General features: G+C 37.9%; 2 protein-coding genes across 2 annotated transcripts in view; both read left to right on the forward strand.

The window, feature by feature from the left end:
* Positions 1-22,484, forward strand: part of ATF6 (activating transcription factor 6) — a 261,968-nt gene that overhangs the window by 155,767 nt on the left and 83,717 nt on the right. The window lies entirely within an intron of this gene.
* LOC135230825 (proteasome activator complex subunit 3-like) overlaps positions 1-22,484 on the forward strand; it is a 72,504-nt gene that overhangs the window by 36,685 nt on the left and 13,335 nt on the right. Inside the window, exon 1 of the mRNA XM_064282877.1 lies at positions 1-22,484. This exon is cut by the window's left edge and continues 36,685 nt beyond it; it is cut by the window's right edge and continues 13,335 nt beyond it. The gene's annotated coding sequence lies outside the window, so the exon portion shown is untranslated.

Genomic DNA, 22,484 nt, shown 5'->3' on the forward strand with positions numbered 1-22,484 from the left:
TAGATCCTACTAAATCTTTTAAGCTTAATTTTACATTTACTTTTTTCTCCCATGCATTGACGTTCAACTCCCTTCCTGTTTGTCTCAAGATATTTCTTATATGCCTTCTTTAGCGTTTCCCTTTCACATTATATGGGTCATTGTTCAAATCTAAAGACTTTAAAATGTGAATTTGGGGCTTTTTCCCCCACCTACTTTTGCTGCCTAGTTGAGGGGAAGCCATTGTTGTCTTCTCAGCGGTGATCTGTACTGTTGATATTTCTAAAGTTTTTCGCATTTCCAGATTAGTAGCCCTTCGTTGCAGATAAGGTAAATTACTGCACAGTGAGCCATTCCATGCGTTGGAGAGAATATCTTGCTTGTGATGTAATGTCATTAATCCTTTCTGCGTAACGGTTTTTGCTCAGAATTTCATCTTTTCTAATGAGTCAGATATTTTAGCCAGTTGAAATATATTTATTCAGAGTGCCTTTGTTCTGGTGTTAGTATTATCTGAGGATATTTCTAATTCGAAAACACCATCTGTGAAAGTTACATAATACAAATTTGGAAAAAGAGTGAGGAATTACTTTCTGATGCCTTTTTAGGTATAGGAATGAGAGTATTCCTGTGTACAATTTACAGGTTTTTTTTTTTTCTCTCATTTCACTAACCAGCCTGTGCCCTGAATCCTCATGATATTTTTGAGACTGTATACATATCTGTGAGCCCTAGTGGCTCAGTGGTTAAGAGCTCGGGCTGCTAGCCAAAAGGTTGGCAGTTTGAATCTACCAGCCACTCCTTGGAAACCCCATGGGGCAGTTCTACTCTGTGCTATAGGGTGGCTTTGAGTTGGAATCGACTTGATGGCAATGGGTTTAGTTTGGTTATACATACTTAAGGTGTGACCTTAACCTTTTAATATATTTTATAGTAATACTTGCAGGCAACAAATTATTTCTTAAATTAGTTTTCTGTGGGAACATTATCAGAAATTAATTTTTTGTGTGTGTAAGAGATGAGAATATATTTCCCACTGAACTTTCTTTTCTATGAAATACAGGACACTGAAACTAGGTAAGCATATAAGAGTATAGTATCTATTGTTAAAACTTTTTTGTAACTCCACCTTTTTTTCCCCCCTTTTCACGTTATCTTTATAGGCATAGGATAAGATAGCTCTTTGTTATAAAGAAAATTACCTTTAGATCTTGCTATGTTGTTGTCATCAGGTGCCGTCTAGTTGGTTCCAACTCATAAGTGACCCTGTGTACAACAGAACGAAGCACTGCTGGGTCCTGCACATCCTCATGACTGTTGTTATACTTGAGCCCATTGTTGCAGCCACTGTGTCAATCCATCTTCTTGAGGGTCTTCCTTTTTTTTTTGCTGACCCTCTATTTGACGAAGTATGATGTCTTCTCCAGGGACTGGTCCCTCCTGATAACATGTCCAAAGTATGTGAGACATAGTGTTGCCATCCCCTTGTTCTGTTTGAAAGACTGCCTCTTGATCTACATACAGGTTCCTCACGAGCACAATTAAGTATTCTGAAATTCCCATTCTTCGCAATGTAATCCATAATTTGTTATGATGTACACAGTCGAATGCCTTTGCATAGTTATCTTAGTTATCTACTGCTGCTATAACAGAAGTAACCACAAGTGGATAGCTTTAACAAACAGAAATTTATTTTCTCACAGTAAAGAAGTCCAAATACAGGGCATCAGCTCCAGGGGAAGGCTCTCTCATTCTGTCAGCTCTGGAGGAAGGTCCTTCACTTCAATCTTCCCCTGGACTAGGAGCTTCTCCGCACAGGAACCCTGAGTCCAAAGGATCTGCTCTGCTCCTGGCACTGCTTTCTTGGTGCCTGTGTCTCTCTGCTTGCTTCTCTCTTTTAGATTGGCTTAAGACACTATCTAATCTTGTAGATCTCATCAATATAACTGCCACTAATCCATCTCATTAACATCATAGTGATAGGATTTACAACACACAGAGAAATCACATCACATGACAAAATGGTAGACAGTCATACAGTACCGGGAATCATGACTTAGCCAAGTTGACAGATATTTTGGGGGGGACACAATTCAATCCATTACAGTAGTCAGTAAAACACAGGTAAACATCTTTCTGGTATTCTCCGCTTCCAGCCAAGATCCGTCTGACATCAGCAATGGTAACCCTTGTTCCATGTCCTCGTCTGAATGTGGCTTGAATTTCTGGCAGTTCCATGTCAACGATGTACTGCTGCAACTGTTGTGGATGATCTTCAGCAAAATTTTGCTTGCGAGTGGGTACAAATGTGGATCTCTTCCAGTCATTTGGCCATGTAGCTGTGTTCCAAATTTCTTGGCATAGACGAATGAGCACCTCCAGCGCTGCATCCGCTTGTTGAAACATCTCATTTGGTATTCCATCAATTCCTGAAGCCTTTTTTTTGGCCAGTGACTTCAGTACAGCTTGGACTTCTTCTTTCAGTACCATTGCTTCTTGATCATATGCTGCCTCCTGAATTGGTTGATCGGCAACCAATTCTTTTAGTACAGTAACTGTGTATTTCTTCCATCTTTTTTTTTGATTGTGCTTTTAAGTAAAAGTTTACAAATCAAGTCAGTCTCTCGTACAAAAATTTATATACGCCTTGCTATGTACTCCTAGTTGCTCTCCCCCAATGAGACAGCACACTTCTTCTCTCCACCCTGTATTCGCCATGTCCATTCAGCCTGCTCCTATTCCCCTATACTTTCTCTTCTCACCTCCAGACAGGAGCTGCCCACATAGTCTCATCTGTCTACATGAGCCAAGAAGCTTACTCCTCACCAGTGTCATTTTCTGTCTTATAGTCTAGTCCAATCCCTGTCTGAAGAGTTGGCTGTGGGAATGGTTCCAGTCTTGGGCTAACAGAAGGTCTGTGGACCATGACCTCCAGGGTCCTTCTAGTCTCAGTCAGACCCTTAAGTCTGGTCTTTTTTACGAGAATTTGAGGTCTGCATCCCACTGTTCTCCTGCTCCATCAGGGATTCTCTGTTCAGTTCCCTGTCAGGGAAGTCATTGGTTGTAGCTGGGCACCATCTAGTTCTGGTCTCAGGTTGATGTGGTCTCTGGCTTATGTAGCCCTTTCTATCTCTTGGGCTCTAAATCACTTTGTGCCTTTGGTGTTCTTCATTCTCCTTTGCTCCAGATGGGTTGAGACCAATTGATGTGTCTTAGATGGCCGCTCTTCCATCTACTTTTGATGTTTCCTGCATCGTCTAATATTTTCCCCATAGAATCCTTCAGTATTGCAACTCTAAGCTTGAATTTTTTTCTTCAGTTCTTTCAGCTTGAGAGATGCTGAACCTTTTGGTTTTCTAACTCCAGGTCTTTCCACATTTCATTTTAATGCTTTGTCTTCTCGAACTGCCTTTTGAAATCTCCTTTTCAGCTCTTTTACTGCATCGTATCTTTCTTTTGTATTAGCTACTCTACATTCAAGAGCAAATTTTAGAGTCTCTTTTGATATCCATTTTGATCTTTCCTGTCTCTTTAATGACTTCTTGCTTTCTTCACGTATGATGTCAATAATGTCATCCCACAACTCATCTGGTCTTCAGTCATTAGTGTTCAGTGCATCAAATCTATTTTTGAAATTATATCCAAATTCGGGTGGAATATACTCAAGGTTGTACTTTGGCTCTTGTGGACTTGTTCTAATTTTCTTCAGCTTCAACTTGAATTTGCATTTGAGCAATTGATGGTCTGTTCTGGTCAGCCCCTGGCCTTGCTCTGACTGAAGATATTGAGCTTTTCCATCATCTTTTTCCACAGATGTAGTCAGTTTGATTCCTGTATATTCTATCTGGTGAGGTCCATGTGTATAGTCGCCATTTATTTTGTTGAAAAAAGGTATTTGCAGTGAAGAAGTCGTTGTTGATCTTGCAGAATTCTGTCCTGTGGTCTCCAGGATCATTTCTATCACCAAGGCTGTAGTTTCCAACAACCAGTGCTTCTTTGTTTCCAACTTTTGCATTCCAATCACCAGTAATTATCAATGCTTCTTTATTGCATGTTTGATCAGTTTTAGAGTGCAGAAGTTGGTAAAACTTGTCAATTTCTTCATCTTAAGTCTTAGTGGTTGGTGCATAAATTTGAATAATAGTCATATTTATTGGTCTTGCCTGTAGGCATATGAATATTACCCTATCGCTGACAGCATTGTACTACAGGATAGACCTTGAAATGTTCTTTTTGACGATGAATGCAACGCCATTACTCTTCAATTTATCATTCCCAGCATAGTAGACTATATGATTGTCCAATTCAAAATTGCCAATACCAGTCCATTTCAGTTCACTAATGCCTAGGATATCAATGTTTATGCGTTCTCTTTCGTTTTTGACAATTTCCATTTTCCTGGATTCGTACTTTGTACATCTCAGGTTCCTATTATTAATGGATATTTGCAGCTGTTTCTGCTCAGTTTGAGTCATGCCACATCAGCAAATGAAGATCCCCAAAGTTTGACTCCATTCACGTCATTAAGGTTGACTCTGCTTTGAGGAGGTAGCTGTTCCTCAGTCGTATTTTGAGTGCCTTCCAACCTGAGGGGCTTACCTTGTGACCCTGCTATTCATAAGGTTTTCACTGGTTAGTCTTCTCAGAAGCAGACCACCAGGGCCTTCCTCCTAGTCTGCCTTAGCCTGGAAGCTCAGCTGAAACCTGTCCACTGTGGGTGACCTTGCTGATATTTGAAATACTGGCGTAGCTTCCAGCATCACAGCAACATGGAAGCCACCACCACATGACGAACTGACAGACACGTGGGATAGATCTTGCTGTAGATAAGGTGATAACATGACTAGTTTTATGTGTTTTAATTGGTACTTTTGCCCCCCGCCCCGCGCCAATTTCCCCATTTAATGAGTGAAATCACTTTAGAGTGAGACTTTTCTTTAGGATTTTCTCTTCAACAATGTGTTTTCATTCCTAAGTGAGAACCAGCACGAATATTTGTTTTACAGACTTTAAAAGCTTCTGTAAAAACATTTCCTATATAACAGCAAGAATTGTTTAAGAGGTAAAGCAGAGATTTTTTTTTCCTTGGAGGGGCATTTTTTTTTTTTTCTTAATATTTCTGAGTTTGAACTATACTACACGCTGGTGAGCTTTCTGTTTTCTAAGGCAGCAGTGATATCCATTTAAGGCATTGTGAGTTGGTGTCAGTGCTTGTCTGGGGAGTAACTAATGATTCCTAGCGGTTCTTTTGCTTTCTCATTTTTCTTATCTGTCTCACCTGAGTGGAAAGACTGTATTTCTTCATGGATAAAGTGAATTAATTTGAGAAATAAAATTCTTTTTCCAATCACTCTTGTTTTTTATTTTATCTACAGTTGTATTAACAATGTGTCTTATACTTGGCTCCATCGTTACTAAAATGGATGTGAATATTTGTCTCTTCTAACCTATGTAGTCTAGAAAAACACGTTTTAAGTGATTTAGTTGAAACTTTATTTTCGGAGTAGACTCCAGAAAAATTATATTGAGGTAAAACAAGTTTATTCTGTTGTGAAACTACTAAAAAGCCTGGTCTTTCAATTCTGACCTTAAAAAAAAAAACTCTAACAAAAAAAAGACATTGCCTAATAGGAAGCACTTCAAATTCTCCTTCAAGAGTTCTCTTGTTTCCCTTTTAAGGCGGTATATCTCATTCAGAAGAGTGCCAGAAACCCTACATCAGTTCATACCATTTGACAGGCATTTAATTAGGAGTATGTAACGGACACTTTAAGGAGGCGTAAATGTTGCTTAGTTTTCCAGCCATCATTAATCACGTAAAGTTTAAAATACCTGTCCCCTACATAATATAACATCATTTTTTGCTTTGTTCCTTTTACTCTTAAACTGTCAAACCCTGTGCTAGGTTGGAATAAATTATCTCTAATACACACACATGCTTTTTACTAAGAAACACATGTATGTCCTTTGTAGTTAAAGATTTTTGGTATTTTCATTTTTTTCCCCTCTTCTAACACCATATCTAAGTAAATTGGAACTGGAATGCATTCATAAAGTCCCTTCCTTCTGCAAAAGTTAATCTCTTGGTGATTTTTCCCTTTCTTGCGACCGGTTGGAAAAGCTTTTGTAATAATAAGCCTACTTTAGAAACTGGTGTCAAAACATAGTATTCAGTGTAAGTCATTTGCCTATTATTAGTACAAGAGACTTAAAGCCTCTTTTTTGTTCCTTTTTAAAAGACAAGCCAAACTGAGTGTATGTGTGTTTTGATGTTTTATTTTTTGGAAATGGTTTTAAAAACTCATTTTTTAATTAAATGACTTTAGTTATTTATTTATTTTTTTTTGTAATTTCATAAAAGCCACTAGCTAAAATTTGATTAGAAGCTCTTGAATTAGTAGGTCTGGTTTTTAGTACTAAGTAAATACCTGTCTTAAACCACATAAATGACATAGAGGAGGCTTAATTTTAGAATTCTCAAACTTTTGAGCTTAATATTTTTTTTAATTACTGAATTTTCAGCTTTTAAATTCTTTGGTTGTTAGAGGCAACATTTTTCTGTAGTCTTTAGGTTTACATATTTCTATAGAATTCTTATCAAGTGGTCCCAGCCATTAATACAAAACTGTGGGAACAGTTTAAAATATTTTTTTAATTTCAGAAGGACTACCTCAACACTCAGAAATTGGAAAAACAAAAAGAGAAATCATAAATAACCCACTAATTTAACACAGATTATTGAAATGTGTATGTTTCATTTACTTTAAACAATGCATGTATGTTTTTACATAATTGCACCATAGCACATGCATACTTTTTGTAGAGGATAGGCTTTCATATTTAGATCAGACCTACTAATACTATAATGCCATTTGGCTGATATCCCAAATTCAGAGAGCAAATAGATAAACCCCTTTTGTCTTGTGGAGCCCTGGTGGCGCAGTGGTTAAGCTTTTGGCTGCTAACCAAAAGGTCAGCAGTTCAAATCCACCAGCTGCTCCTTGGAAACTCTATAGGGCAGTTCTACTGTGTCTTATAGGGTCACTATGAGTTGGAATTGACTCAACAGCGACGCGGTTTCATCTTATCTTTCAATGATTCTTAAAGCTCTTTTCCCTAACTGAGAAAGATATTGTCTGAGACAGACATTTTCACTAGTTTGAGGAAAATAGAGATCAAGTAAGTAGCCAAGAGGGTATGTGCCTATATCTGTGGTAATGTCTAGGTGATTAAGTTACTCTGCTTTTCATATGGGATTCCATAATAGTTTTAGCAGTATACCCGTGATCATTTTATTAATGCTTACCCCCCCAAATTTTTTTTACTCTATAAAATATGTACAAGAATGCAATTACTTTGTCTTACACTAATTATTAATATGATGAATTGTTCCTGCTTACATAATTTGGTTTGAGTAGGAGGGGATCCTACTTCCTCTTAACACATTTAAACATTTCTAAAAGATACTATTATGCATTGACATTGCATTTTTTTCTTTAACTCATCTTGAAAAAACCAAGAACCCAGTCAGTTTTAGAAACAGTTGCTGGGACCCACCCTGTACTCTGCATTAGAAAACAATACTGGCAACATATATGTGTATCTTTCCACCTTGAATTGAAATTATCTGTGAGCTGCAGGATATGTATATGTACATGTATATATGTGTGTTTTATGATTTGTGTTTTCATCAGTAATAATGAGTGCTCTGTGTAAGACAAGTATACATTTGTATATGTTTTTTCTTTGCGTCATTTTGATGAGGACCCCTGGTGGTACAGTGGTTAAGCTTTTGGCTGCTAACCAAAAGGTCAGCAGTTCAAATCTACCAGTTGCTCCATGGAAACCCTATGGGGCAGTTGTACTCTGTCCTATAGGGTTGCTATGAGTCAGAATCGACTTGACAGCAATGTGTTTTTATTTCCATGAGTCTTCAAGTTCTTAAAAGTGAGTGAGCAGAATTTTATCAGTGGGGCTTGATGGCAGCCATCCAAATTTAAAATGTTTCACTATAAACTGGATTTAATGAATTCTCTCACATAGAAAATATCAAATGTTATTTTTACTTATTGGTGTAAGCTAGCAAGAGCTGGTGAAGGGGAATTCAACCTAGAATCAAGAGAATTAGGTGGCTTCCCCAATTTGGCCATTTATTTTAGCTTTGTCTCTAATCTCTTTTACAAAGTTTTACAGTAGTACATTGGAAATAACAATGTTTGCTTAAAATTAAGTCTAAAGCATTTTGAATATATTGTTTCCAAGTTAGATTATAGGATTTAGAGATACACTTTCAATCCCTTATTTTATAGATGAAGAAATTTAAACCCAGAGAGTTATATAGCATCAGACAACTTGTTTGTGACAGACTAGAAGTCAAATCATCTTCCATTTCAGGCTAGGGCTTTTTTCACTACACTACCTATTAATTTATCAGTAAATTAAATTATGATGAAAAAGGGTTCTAGAAATTAAAATTAACATACCATCCCCTCGAAGGGGTATATTATTTTATTCTGTGAAATTTAAGAGAAGCTGAAATGTTTCTAAACCAGAATGAGTGGTAAGATTTTTACTTAATTAAAGATTATATAAAGAAATCAGAAACACAGTCTCTAAATTTATATGTTAAACGTAACTTTATTTTCTTCATGAAAAATGTCCCTTAAGGAAAAAAAAACAACCCAGTAGCTTCAATGTGTCCAGTTCCATATCCATCCGAGAAGGTGTTCTGTACCATCGGCAGTGTCATTTCATTTGGAGGATGGTGCTTTTGGACCATTTGAAGATGGTCAGGTCAGGGCTGGAGAGGTGTAGGACAAGCATTGGTTTATTTCACTTTGAATATCTGGATTTAAGGAATACATACTCTCCTGACCAGCCCCCCACCCCAACCTCCACCACCAAAGAACTATTACTGATGGGTGCTCTTCCTAATAACCTATAAAATAAAGGGGGGCCACAGAGGAGCTGTAGTTTTCTGTTGTGGAGGAAGCCTGAAAGGATAATTTCCAAACAAAAGTTTATGCTCTAGAGCTCCGTGAATGTAGCTAGTCGGAATTGAGATGTGCTGTCAGCGTAAAATACACACTAGATTTTGAATACTTACTATGAAAAAGAAGTTAAATATGTGAGTAATCTTTATGTTGATTATGTTGAATGGATAATATTTTGAAAATATTGGGTTAAATAAAATGTATTATTAAAGTTAATTTCACCTGTTTCTTCTTACCTTTTTATTGTGTATACTACAAAATATTGATTTGATTCCTGTGTATTCCATCTGGTCATGTCCATGTGTATAGTCGCCGTTGATGTTGGTTAAAAAGGTATTTGCAATGAAGAAGTCATTGGTCTTGCAAAATTCTGTCATTCGATCTCCTGCATTATTTCTATCACCAAGGCCATATTTTCCAACTACCAGTCCTTCGTCTTTGTTTCCAACTTTTGCATTCCAATCACCAGTAATTATCAATGCATCCTGGTTGCACGTTCGATCAGTTTCAGACTGCCAGAAGCTGATAAAAATCTTCAGTTTCTTCATCTTCGGCCTTAGTGGTTGGTGCGTAAATTTGAATAATAGTCATATTAACCGGTCTTCCTTGTAGGCCTATGGATATTATCCTGTCCCTGACAGCATTGTACTTGAGGATAGATCTTGAAATGTTGTTTTTGATGATGAATGCAACACCATTCCTCTTCAAGTTGTCATTCCTGGCATAGTAGACTATTTGATTGTCCAATTCAAAATGGCCAATACTAGTCCATTTCAGCTCACTAATGCCTAAGATATCAATGTGTATGCATTCCATTTCATTTTTCATGATTTCCAGTTTTCCTAGATTCATATTTCATACATCCCAGATCGTGATTATTATTAGATGTTTGCAGCTGTTTCTTCTCATTTTGAGTCATGCCACATCAGCAGATGAAGGTCCTGAAAGCTTTACTCCATCTACGTCATTAAAGTCGACTATACCTGTGGGAAGAGATAATGGAAAAGCTCAATATCATCAGCTGGAACAAGGGCAGGGGCCAGTTATGGAACAGACCATCGATTGCTTATATGCAAGTTCAAGTTCAAACTGAAGAAAATCAGAGCAAGTCCACAAGAGCTAAAATAAAACCGTAAGTATATCCCACCTGAATTTAGAGACCATCTCAAGAATAGATATGACGCGTTGAACACTAATGACCGAAGACTAGATGAGTTGTAGAATGACATCAAGGACGTCATTCATGAAGAAACCAAGAGGTCATTGAAAAGACAAGAAAGAAAGAAAAGACCAAGATGGATGTCAAAGGAGACTCTGCAACTTGCTCACGAACATCAAGCAACTAAATCAAAAAGAAGAAATGATGAAGTAAAAGAACTGAACAGAAGATTTCAATGGTCGGCTTGAGAAGACAAAGTAAAGTATTATAATGATGTGCAAAGAGCTAGAGATAGAAAACCAACAGGGAAGAACACGCTCGGCATTTCTCAAGCTGAAAGAACTGAAGAAAATATTCAAGCCTCAAGTTGCAATAGTGAAGGATTCTATGGGGAAATTATTAAATGACGCAGAAAGCATCAAAAGAAGATGGAAGCAATACACGGAGTCATTATACTAAAAAGAAGTAGTCAACGTTCAACCATTTCAAGAGGTAGCATATGATCAGGAACCGATGGTACTAAAGGAAGAAGTCCAAGCTGCTCTGAAGGCACTGGCGGAAAACAAGGCTTCAGGAATTGATGGAATATCAACTGAGGTGTTTCAACAAACGAACGCGGCGCTGGAAGTGCTTATTCATCTATGCCAAGAAATTTGGAAGACAGCTTCCTGGCCAACTGACTGGAAGAGATCCATATTTATGCCTATGAAAGGTGATCTGACTGAATGTGGAAATTATCGGACAATATCATTAGTATCACATGCAAGCAAAATTTTGCCAAAGATCATTCAAAAGTGGCTACAGCAGTATATTGACAGGGAACTGCCAGAAATTCAGGCCAGATTCAGAAGAGGACATGTAGCCAGGGATATCATTGCTGACGTCAGATGGATCCCGGCTGAAAGCAGAGAATACCAGAAGGATGTTTACCTGTGTTTTATTGACTATGCAAAGGCGTTCGACTGTGTGGATCATAACAAATTATGGATAACATTGCAAAGAATGGGAATTCCAGAATACTTAATTGTGCTCATGAGGAACCTGTACGTAGGTCAAGAGGCAGTTGTTCCGACAGAACAAAGGGATACTGTGTGGTTTAAAGTCAGAAAAGGTGTGTGTCAGGGTTGTATTCTTTCACCATTCCTATTCAGTCTGTATGCTGAGCAGATAATCTGAGAAGCTGGACTAAATGAAGAACGGGGCATCAGGATTGGAGGAAGACTTATTCACAACTTGCATTATGCAGATGACACAACTTTGCTTGCTGAATGTGAAGAAGATTTGAAGCACTTACTAATGAAGATCAAAGACCACAGCCTTCAGTATGAATTACACCTCAACATATAGAAAACAAAAATCTTCACAACTGGACCAATGAGCAACATCATGATAAATGAAGAAAAGATTGAAGTTGCCAAGGATTTTGTTTTACTTGGATCCACAATCAACAGCCATGGAAGCAGCAATCAAGAAATCAAAAGACGCATTGCATTTGGCAAATCTGCTGCAAAGGACCTCTTTAAAGTGTTGAAAAGCAAAGATGTCACCTTGAAAACTAAGGTGCACCTGACCTAAGCCATGGTATTTTCAATTGCATCATAAGCATTTGAAAGCTGGACAATGAATAAGGAAGACTAAAGAAGAATTGAAGCCTTTGAATTGTGATGTTGGAGAAGAATATTGAATATACCGTGGACTGCCAAAAGGACGAACAAATCTGTCTTGGAAGAAGTACCACCAGAATGCTCCTTAGAAGCAAGGATGGCGAGATCAGGAGGGATCAGTCCCCGGAGAAGGGCATCATGCTTGGTAAAGTGGAGGGTCAGCAAAGAAGAGGAGGACCCTCAATGAGATGGATTGACATGGTGGCTGCAAGAATGGGCTCAAGCATAACGATTGTGAGGATGGCGCAATACCTGCCAGTGTTTCTTTTTATGGTACATATAGGGTTGCTGTGAGTTGAAACCGACTTGACGGCACTTGACAACAACAAACACCACCACAGAATGTTAAGTTGCGTATGTGGTTTGCATATATGGCTCACGTTACATTTCTATTACACAGCACTGCTCTAGAGCTAAGATTTCTAGGATAACTGGGATGAGTCTTGGAGCTGAGCCAAAACCTCCTATAGTGGTATAAAACCTCCTACATTACTCCAGTAGCACAGTCCTCCAAAACAAACAGCATCACTGGTGCTGTAGAAAAACTCTTTCTCTGGTGGATATGGAACTAGAGGTGTTGAAGCTCCTGGGTTCTTTCTTTTTTTTGGGGGGGGCGGGTTAGTTATTAAGGGACATTTTTTATGAAGAAAATAAAGTTACATTTAACATATAAATTTAGAGATTGTGCTTCTGATTTCTTTACATAATCTTTAGGTAAGTAAATGGTCTGCCTGGTATAGAGCATTAAGTATAGACTTTTTCACTTTTAGTAAAATTTTACTGGATTTATCATCTGGTCCATAAAGTACAATTCAGTAAAAGCCATTCAAAGATAGTCTGAACTACGTGACCTAAGCCTTCTGAAAGTCCACCTTGATCTGGGAATTTAGACTCCCTGAAGAATTGGAAGGCTAGCATACCCCTTAAACAAGCCTTCTAAATATTATGTTTCTTATCCAGGCTTTTGGTGAGATCCTGAAGTACTACTATTCTGTATTGCTAAGGCATCCAACAACAATAACAACTGTATGCTTTAGAAACTGAATAGATGGTAGGTTTTCATCCTATTATGAAAATTGAGACATTTACCCAGTCCCTATTTTTTTAACTTTAATTTTATTTATTATAGTAAGCATATATATACGTAAAACAAAGCATTTGCCATTCCAGCACTTTTTACATGTTCAACTCAGTGGCTTTAATTACATCCATCACGTCGCAGCTAGTGTTTTTACCTGGATGAAAAGAATAGTGTACTTCTGGTGCCTAAACGTTCCTCCAGGCAAAGTCAGGCTGCTTCTCAAAGAGCCGCGTTTGAGCGCTAGATTCAATTCCCATGATTCCATTAAATTCCGCTAATACTTCTATATACTACTTATTGCATTCTTTGTATTGTTTTTATGTATATGTATCATTATCTTTATTAGATTATAAATTTCTTGAGAACAGTGAGGAATTTTTATTTGCCGTTTTATCCCTTATGGTGTTTTATATACAGTAAGTTTAGAAAAGTATTTTGAATTAAATTGAACTAGACCAAAACTGGATCAAACAAAAGAAAATTATTTCTACCTCTTCTTATACGACATATGGTAATTGAGGCAGTTTGCTACAACTGAGCTTGTCTGTGGGTAAGTGCAAGTGTGTCCAATGATAAGAGACTTCTGAAAATCTGACTCAGTATGAAACAAAGGCCAGTTAAGCTTTTCAGTATTTTCTGGCTTCTAATTATACATTTTTTTTTCATATCTCAATAATGTAAATGCTTTCAAGTACTTCAGGCAGTCCTCCCTCAATATTCCCAGTGATTTCATTAAGCCTATTCACCCTGCAACAGCTGCAAGTTATTCCAAACATCTGTACTGAATCCTCACGCTTCACAAGCCCATTTGAAAACAACTCTCTTATTCCATTAAGAGCATCAGTAATTCTCTATCACCATTTTTCTAACCAAGAGTTAAAGAGAAATAGCCTAGTAGATCAAAGAGTGAAAAAACCTGAAACATGCGTTTTAAAGCTGAGTCCCTATGATCATGAGCATAATGCTTTACCTCTCTGTATTTAAAAGTTAAATCATTTCTTAGCTACTTCAGGAATTCTCTTAGCTTTATTAAGTTTTATTTGGTTGTTGTTGTTAGGTGCCATTGAGTTGGTTCTAACTCATAGTGCAGTGTAGTGGATTGCTTTTGTGTGGCCTTTCTCACTATGGCCTTGTAACTCCCACCCACTGGGTGGGGCTATGCAAATTAGGTAATTGTGGTTCGCCAAGGGGATTGGTCAGTTTTGCCATTCTGCTAGGTTTAAAAGAGCGGCAATTCCAGAGCAGGAAGAGGATCTCACCACCACCAAGAAAGAAGAGACAGGAGCAGAGCATGTCCTCTAAACCCTGGATTTCTGCACTGAGAAGCTCCTGGAACCAGGAGACTGAGACAGAGAGAGAGCTTCAACACTAAAGACGGCGAGAAGCAGTGACAGATAAACAGCAGGCAAGAGCCCACAGAGCAAGAAAGGTGAGGGCCTTTGGGCAGGAGGATTGCTGGCAGAGTAGGGTGCCTCCGGGCGCTTCTGTGGGCTTCCTAGCCCATGGAGCAAGAAAGCTGAGGGCCTTTGGGCAGAAGACTTGCTGGCAGAGTAGAGTGCCGTGGGAGGGAGAGTTGGTGTTAGAATTGGTAAAGATGGTGGAGAGAGGAGGCATGTCTGATCTCTACCTAGTAGGAATCAGCCTTGGGCTGTTCTTGATTCTTCTTAACCCTCGTGAAGTTAGAGGACATCATGCCCATGCCATTTTTACAGTTGGCGTCAGAAGTGGGATTCTTTGCAGTGGCTCCAGATTCATGAAAGCATGGGACTTTGTAAGAGAAAGAACAGAGGGGCTTGGAAAGTGAAACTTTTGATATTTAGATGATTACTTTGGTTGTTGTTACCTGTAATGGCTGAAGGGAAAATTACGTTGCAGTTGAGGGGAGAAAAGCTGCATCTGAAGTGACTTGCAGCAAGGGCCATGCTGGTTAAATGGGATGATTAATAGGGGGCCAGGGTCTTCTGGTTCCACCTAGTCAGGGCCCAAGGCCATATGCATGTAAGTGGGAAGATAGTCAAGGGGTGGAGAAGATGCAACTGGAGTGTTTTAAAAAGGGTTATGTTTAGGATTATGTGTTTAATTGAATGTAATATGGATATTGGTGGCACAGTGGTTAAGACCTCTGGTTTAGTGGGGAATGCCTCTGGGCACTTACCAGCAGAACTAGAAGAGCCTTGTAACATTTGCCTGAGTAGGGCAAAGGCTAGTAGGACAGAGACAGGCATGCCTACAGGCACAGCAGAGAAGAGGCTGTCCTGATTGAAGAACTAAGTTTATTGTAACATGAATTATAACCTGTTACTTCTCTAAAAAACCCCATAACTGTGAATTCTGTGTGGCCAGTAAAATAAATTATTGAACTCAGCAGAGAAGTAGAAAGTGCAGTGGGAGGGACATTTGGTGTCAGAATTGGTAAAGATGGCGAAGAAAAGAGGCATGTCTGACCTCCACCTCATAGGAAACACCCTTGGATTTTTAATCTTGATACTCCTTCTCCTTGTGAAGTTAGGGGAGGTCAGACACCTCCGCCATGCCATTTTTAGACCTAGTGACCCTGTGTACAATAGAATGAAACACCACCTTGTCCTGCGCCATCCTCACAATCATTGCTGTGTTTGAGCCCACTGTTGGAGCCACTGTATCAATCCATCTCATTGAGGGTCTTCCTCTGTTTTGATGACCCTCTACCTTACCAAGCATGATGTCCTTCTGCAGGGACTTGTCCCACTTGATAGCTTGTCCAAAGTGCGTGAGACGAAGTCTCACCATCCTCGCTTTTCCAAGGAGCACTCTGGCTGTACTTCTTCCAAGACTGACTTGTTCTTCTGACCATCTATTGTATAGACAATATTCTTTGCCAGCACCATAAGTCAAATGCATCAATTCTCCTTTCATCTTCCCTATTGTTTGGTAATAAATATAAAGACTTAAAACATTCTGGTTGAAAATTATTTCATAAATAGAATAAATATAGTGAACTTAAGACTCCAGTACTTACTCCTCTGCCTCTCGTATATTGGTGAAAAATTTCCCTGCTATTTTTCTATGTTTTATGCTAGAATTATTGAACCCATTACTTACATACACCCATTAACTACAGCTCACTCCCTATACTTCTCTTAGAAGAAATTTGACAGACTATATGGTTGCTGTTCTGCAGAGGCGTAATACTCAACTCTTTTTTCTAAATAATTAACAAACAGCTGACACAGAAAGATACCACTTAGCCATTTTTATGAACCTCATGAGCTGGGGGTCGATATTTTCAATAAGAAGCCAGTAAGTCAAATATAATTTTTTGTTTTTTGATTCTACATCATTGCACTGTATTATAAGAAGTTTAACAACAAAACAATGGTAGGAAGAAAGAAAATGTTACTTATAAACATAATTTCTGTTTATATTTTTAGAAAGAAAATAATTTTGAACTTAAATCTTATGACTATGATATATATATATATTTTATTAATGTTTTTATATTATGTATGAAAGTGTTGAATGAGCCTGGGATTTTATGAAAGCATAATAATATGAAATTCAGACCTTCATAAAGAAATTCAAGGGTATTGGCAATAAATGAAGTCAGAGTAGCTTAATTAAATCGAGCAAATAATTATAGTTTATTAAAAGACCATCTCCTTAATTTTAAAGTATTTGCTAATTGTTTGCTTTGCAAGTACACACATAGAAGCATAAACTTATGCATTAACTAAGACATGTACATTCTGCAAAAGTTTTATGTAAAACTAATGATCTTCAGCTATATAAGAAAATGGAAAATTTAGCCACCGGATACCCTTTTGGCTCAGTAATGAAGTCACTACTGAGGTTCATTCTTCAGCCAGTGATTAGACAGGCCCATAAAACAAAACAAGACTAAATGGGCACACTAGCCCACGGGCAAGGACGAGAAGGCAGGAGGGACAGGAAAGCTGGTAATGGGGAACCCAAGGTCAAGAAGGGGAGAATGTTGACATGCTGTGGGCTTGGTAACCAGTGTCACAAAACAACATGTATATTGTTTAATGAGAAACTAGTTTGCTCTGTCAACCTACATCTAAAGTACAATAAAAAATACATAAATAAAAATGTAAAAATTGATGCCAAATTTGAAAAATGAAAACTTTGTTAAAAGCTGTGGCTATCGGAATTAATCTGGCATGGTCAGAAATATTATATTACTCATATTCCTTTTATCATTTCTGTATCTACCTCAGAAATCATTTAAATTTATTTTAAAATGTTTAATTTAAAAGTTATTCCTAGAAAATATATTCGAGATTTAGCATAGTAGTGTTATGCTTAATCTTTAAAATTAATTTGGATATTTTAACCGTATGTTTATACAGGAAGAACAGTAGTATTCCTTTTTGTAAATAGATGCCAGAATACAGCTATTCCCTTAATTATGTTGTTTAATCTCTTTGAAACTTCACTGATTTCTAAATTTACTTCAAAATTAGTTCTTAAATTTTTATAATAATATTTTAATGATAATTAACAGATGGCGTGAAGAGAGACCTCGTAGCCATTATAATGAGGCTTATGAGGTGGGGGTTAGTATCTTCAGTAAGAAGCACTGTCAGATTAATGGCTGATTCAACATTTCTTCTCAGGTACAATCTTGATCTCTTATTGGGACAGTAATGTCAAGAAGTTGTATTATTTCATTAAACCCTCAATTGAACTGGTCCGTTGATGAACATATCCTGAGGATTTATTATCTGTTAATTTGTTCATAAAGCTCTCTCTCTTCATGTTTTTGCACTCACGATTAGTATTAATGAATTATTAACCAATGTTTGAGAATACTGTTGGTGTACACTCTTTGTAACATTCTTATGATGTCTAGTATAAAATTACAGTAGAAAGAGCACTATGTCAACTCTTTATTCTTCCATCTTATTAACCAACAAATGTTATTCTTACTTAATATAAAACAGGTTTTCCTGCTTGTCATATATGTGAAGTATATATATATACTTACATGAAGTCATTTTTAAAGCCAGTTCATCTTGAATGACCAGGACATTTTCTTCATTTTTCCTTCAGCATACTTAATTATGTCTTAATTGAGCCATAGTTTTGGAAATACTGATGTGGGTAGCAATCAGCAGCTGTTTTTTGTTTCCAGATTTAGACTTGCTTTTGGGTCGTTTATAAATAGTTAACAACTAAGTTACAGACTTATCTGATGTTTAGTGGTTTAAAACTACTATAATTTTAGCTTACCGTTTTATTTTGGTGTGATTTTTATTTTCTATAGAAGTTTTTTACTCTGAGAGTTGTCATCAAATCATACTTAGATCATCCTTTGATCGTCTGCTCACACTAGAGTAATGCATTTATTTTATCTTTGTGAACAAAGATCATCTAACAATTCTATTCATGAGCAAGGTGGGGCCTTAGGAGCCGTGGAGATAATAAATTCACAGATTCCTAAGACAATGCCCACTCTTCATGACTTGAACAGACAAGGATAATTACTAATATGTAAGATTATTATCAATCGCCAGTGTGACTTCAATTTTAACATTTTAATGTATCTGTTAGACTTGTTCATTCAGCTACATTTTTAGGGTCCTGTCAGTAGTATTGAAACAATGTTTTCTAAATGGATGCCACAGAATCTCAACTCACCTTTGTTTACAACTGTCTCTAAAGTTCTTGCTTTCTTATATTTACGTATTTGTCATTCACATAAACCAGAGACTATAAAGATTATCTATGATGATGCTTTTCCCCAGTATATTTCGCATTCTGATCTGACATGATTTGGAGTAATGTTAAAGATAGTATGCTTCCTGATCACGCAGCAAAGAAGGAAAAACAGGAGTATATATAAGGAGAGGGGCAACAGTTTTTTTTAGACACATATAGCTTGATAGGTAATTATGTTTGTTAAGTTGTTGTTGGATATTTCTTTTTATTAGGGACATCCCAGAAACCAACACAGGTAAGCACTCTTAGCAATTTGATAAACTATCTTCCATGAGTGAAGTTTATTTTCCGTTTTAAAGGCCCCATTGCCATTTTTCTTGGTCATTTTATACATACTTATTTTGATTTGGGTATTGTTGGTATATTAGAATAAAATTGTGGTTGACAAAGTTGAATCTAAATCCCAGCTGGGCCTGATTTTTGAAAAAATGAAGGCCTGGTTTACACAATCTCTGAGGTCTCCTCCTGCTCTATGATTCTGTGCTTTTGTCTAATATAATTTCCATTATATTTTGGTTGACTTTTTGAATGTGATAGGAGACTTTAAGAACATTGCCTACCTTGGACTTGAGATTTGGAATGGGGAGAGAGATGATCAAGACAGCCTTCAAAGACAAAATTTAAGAGCTAAGGCATGTAAGGTGAAAAGGTGTTCACAGCCCGGAATAAAGGGCCTTCTCGATACAGGGAACTTTTGCAAAGTCAAGAATACAGGAAAGAATGTGGTGTAAAAGGAAAGAAATCATTTGAGTTCATTAGAATTCAGGGAATATTATACAAGATAAGATCGAAGAAGTAAGTTGGGGCCATATTTTCTGTTTATTGGTTATCAACTCTTAGTTCAGTATGTATTCTGTATTTCTATGCTTTTGAATGTCACAGATAATAGCAAGAGTTGGGAAAAACCTCAGGGAAATTTTAAAGCTTTTCTGGATAATTTTATTTTTTAACATTTTAGAAAGCAACAGTTTGGCATCTTTGCTTACTAACTGTGGGTATGCTTGCTAGCATTTAAGACCCCAGACGCCACTCTCCAAAGTGGGATGCAGAATGTTTTCTTAATAGATTTATTCCTAAGTATTTTATCTTTTGGGGGGTTACTGTAAATGGTATTGATTTGGTGATTTCCTCCTCGATGTTCTTTTTGTTGGTGTGGAGGAATCCAGCCGATTTTTGTATGTTTATCTTGTATCCTGATACTCTGCTGAACTCTTCTGTTAGTTTCAGAAGATTCCTTAGAGTTTTCTGTGTATAAGATCATGTCATCTGCAAACAGAGATACTTTTACTTCTTCCTTACCAATCTGGATGCCTTTTATTTCCTTATCTTGCCTCATTACTCTGGCTAGGACCTCCAGCACAATGTTGAATAAAAGTGGCAATAAAGGGCATCCTTGCCTGGTTCCTGATCCCAAAGGGGAATGCTTTCAGACTCTCTCCATTTAGGATGATGTTGGCTGTTGGCTTTGTATAAATGCCCCTTATTATGTTGAGGAATTTTCCTCCTATTCCTATTTTGCTGAGAGTTTTTTTCATAAATCTGTGTTGCACGTTGTCAAATGCCTTTTCAGCATCGATTGATAAAATCATGTGATTCTTGTCTTTTATTTATATGATGGATTACATTGATCATTTTTCTAATGTTGAACCATCCCTGCATACCTGGTATGAATCCCACTTGGTCATGGTGAATTATTTTTTTGATATGTTGTTGAATTCTATGGGCTAGAATTTTGTTGTGGATTTTTGCATCTGTATTTTTTTTTTTTTTCTACTCATGAGGGATATAGGTCTGTAATTTTCTTTTTTTGTGATGTCTTTACCTGGCTTTTGTATCAGGGATATGCTGGCTTCATAGAATGAGTTTGGGAGTATTCCATCCTTTTCTATGCTCTGAAATACTTTTAGTAGTAGTGTAGTATTAACTCTTCTCTAAAAGTTTGGTAGAACTCTGCAGTGAAGCCACACGGGCCAGGGCTTTTTTTTGTTGGGAGTTTTTTAAATTACCTTTTCAATCTCTTCTTTTGTTATGGGTCTGCTTAGTTGTACAAGGAATATCTTGACATGCCCCACACCACTGAGCCCCTAGAAATTTCACTGAGGTGGGAGGTGCCTGAATTTTTATTAAATTAATTTCTCACCCTCTAGCACACAAATGTCTTACCAGTAGGTCCAGAGTCATTGACACTTCTTCCTTACTAGGTCCAATCAGCATGATGGCATCAGTGTAATGGACCAATGTGATGTATTGTGGAAGTAAAGACTGTCAAGGTTCACGCAGACTTAATTATGACAGAGGACTAGGAAGTTAATATATCTCTTAGGTAGGACAGTAAAGGTGTATTGCTGAGCTTGCCAGCTGAAGTCACAGTGCTTCTGGTGTTCCTTCAAAACTGGCATAGAGAAAAAGGCACTGGCCAGATCAATAGCGACGTACCAGGTACCAGGAGATGTACTAATTTGCTCAAGCAATGAAACCACATCTGGAACAGCAGCTGCAGTTTGAGTAACCACCTGGTTAAGTTTACGATAATCTACTGTCATTCTCCAAAATCCATCTATTTCTTGCAAAGGTCAGATAGGTGAGTTGAGTGGAGATGTGGTGGGAATCACCACCCCTGCATCTTTTGAATCCTTGATGGTGGCACTAATCTCTGCAATCCCTTCAGGAATGTAGTGTTTCTTTTGGTTTACTGTTTTCCTAGGTGGGGCAGTTCTAACAGCTTCTGCTTGGCTCTTCCTACCATTGTAGCCCTTACACAACTTCTCAGGGATCCAATGTGGAAGTTCTGCCAGATGCTGGGTATATCTATTCCAATCATGCATTCTGGAGCTGGGGAAATCACTACAGGATGGGTTGGGGGACCCACTGGACCTGCTGTGCTTCGAACCTGAGCTAAGACTCCATTAATAACTTGACGTCCATACACCTCCAACTCTGACTGTTGGGCCAGTGACATTTTGGGTCTTCTGGAGCTAGTGTCAGTTCAGAGCCGTTATCCAGTAATCCCCGAAAGCTCTGATCATTTCCTTTTGCTCCAGTGATCAGTTACTCTCAGAAAAGGCCATAGATCCCTTTGGGGAAGGCTGGAAGAAAAATTAACAGTACAAATTTTTGAAGGTGTAATGGGGTCCTTCCTCAAAGAGACCCAGCCTCCCCTTCATTCAAGTGGTTGTGGATCTGTAAACTCACTCAAGCCTGGGAACTGATGGAGTGGCGGTGACTCTCTGTTCTGGTAATTTGAGTTAGACTGTCATTTGCCTGACCTAGAATTCTTCTGCTTGTGCAGATCAAGTAAATGTATAGTAGATTTCCCATCTATTTCACTTCTAGGGACACCATGATTAAGTAGCCAATGCCATAAGTCCATACAGGTCAGACTACTCTGATTACTGCCTTGACTCTGCTGTCCATCATGGTAACCACACCCACTTTGTTGATTGGATGCCGCCACTCGGCCCCTACCACCGCAGGGTCCAGCTGGCCCCATTGTAGCTAGGTGTCTTAATTCAGTTAGGAGAGTTCCTACTGTCCAATCTGACTTATAAAATAGCAATCACAGTAGTTTTCAAGGATGCTGGGGCTCCCTTCACAAATTTATTCCTCTCTGTTGTAGCAAAAAGCGTGTCCTCTGAGCACTCCATGTGTGGGTCTGTGGGTCTAACCTGATCAATCCATTTTACCATGCCAGTTTCCCTAAGCCTTTGGATACCTTCTTCTACAGTACACCAAGGCAGGTCTGGTACTTCAACTTGATTTCGTGCAGGCCACCGTGTAATCCATGCTTTAGTGACCAAGCCAAATAAACTATTAGGTCTGTTCCAAACTTCTTGAAGCTGAAACACTGAATGAAGGATCTGTGCTTAGTAGGACAATAAACTTGGACT

The sequence above is a fragment of the Loxodonta africana genome, chromosome 3 (assembly GCF_030014295.1).
Source record: "Loxodonta africana isolate mLoxAfr1 chromosome 3, mLoxAfr1.hap2, whole genome shotgun sequence".
Taxonomy (NCBI): Eukaryota; Metazoa; Chordata; class Mammalia; order Proboscidea; family Elephantidae; genus Loxodonta; species Loxodonta africana.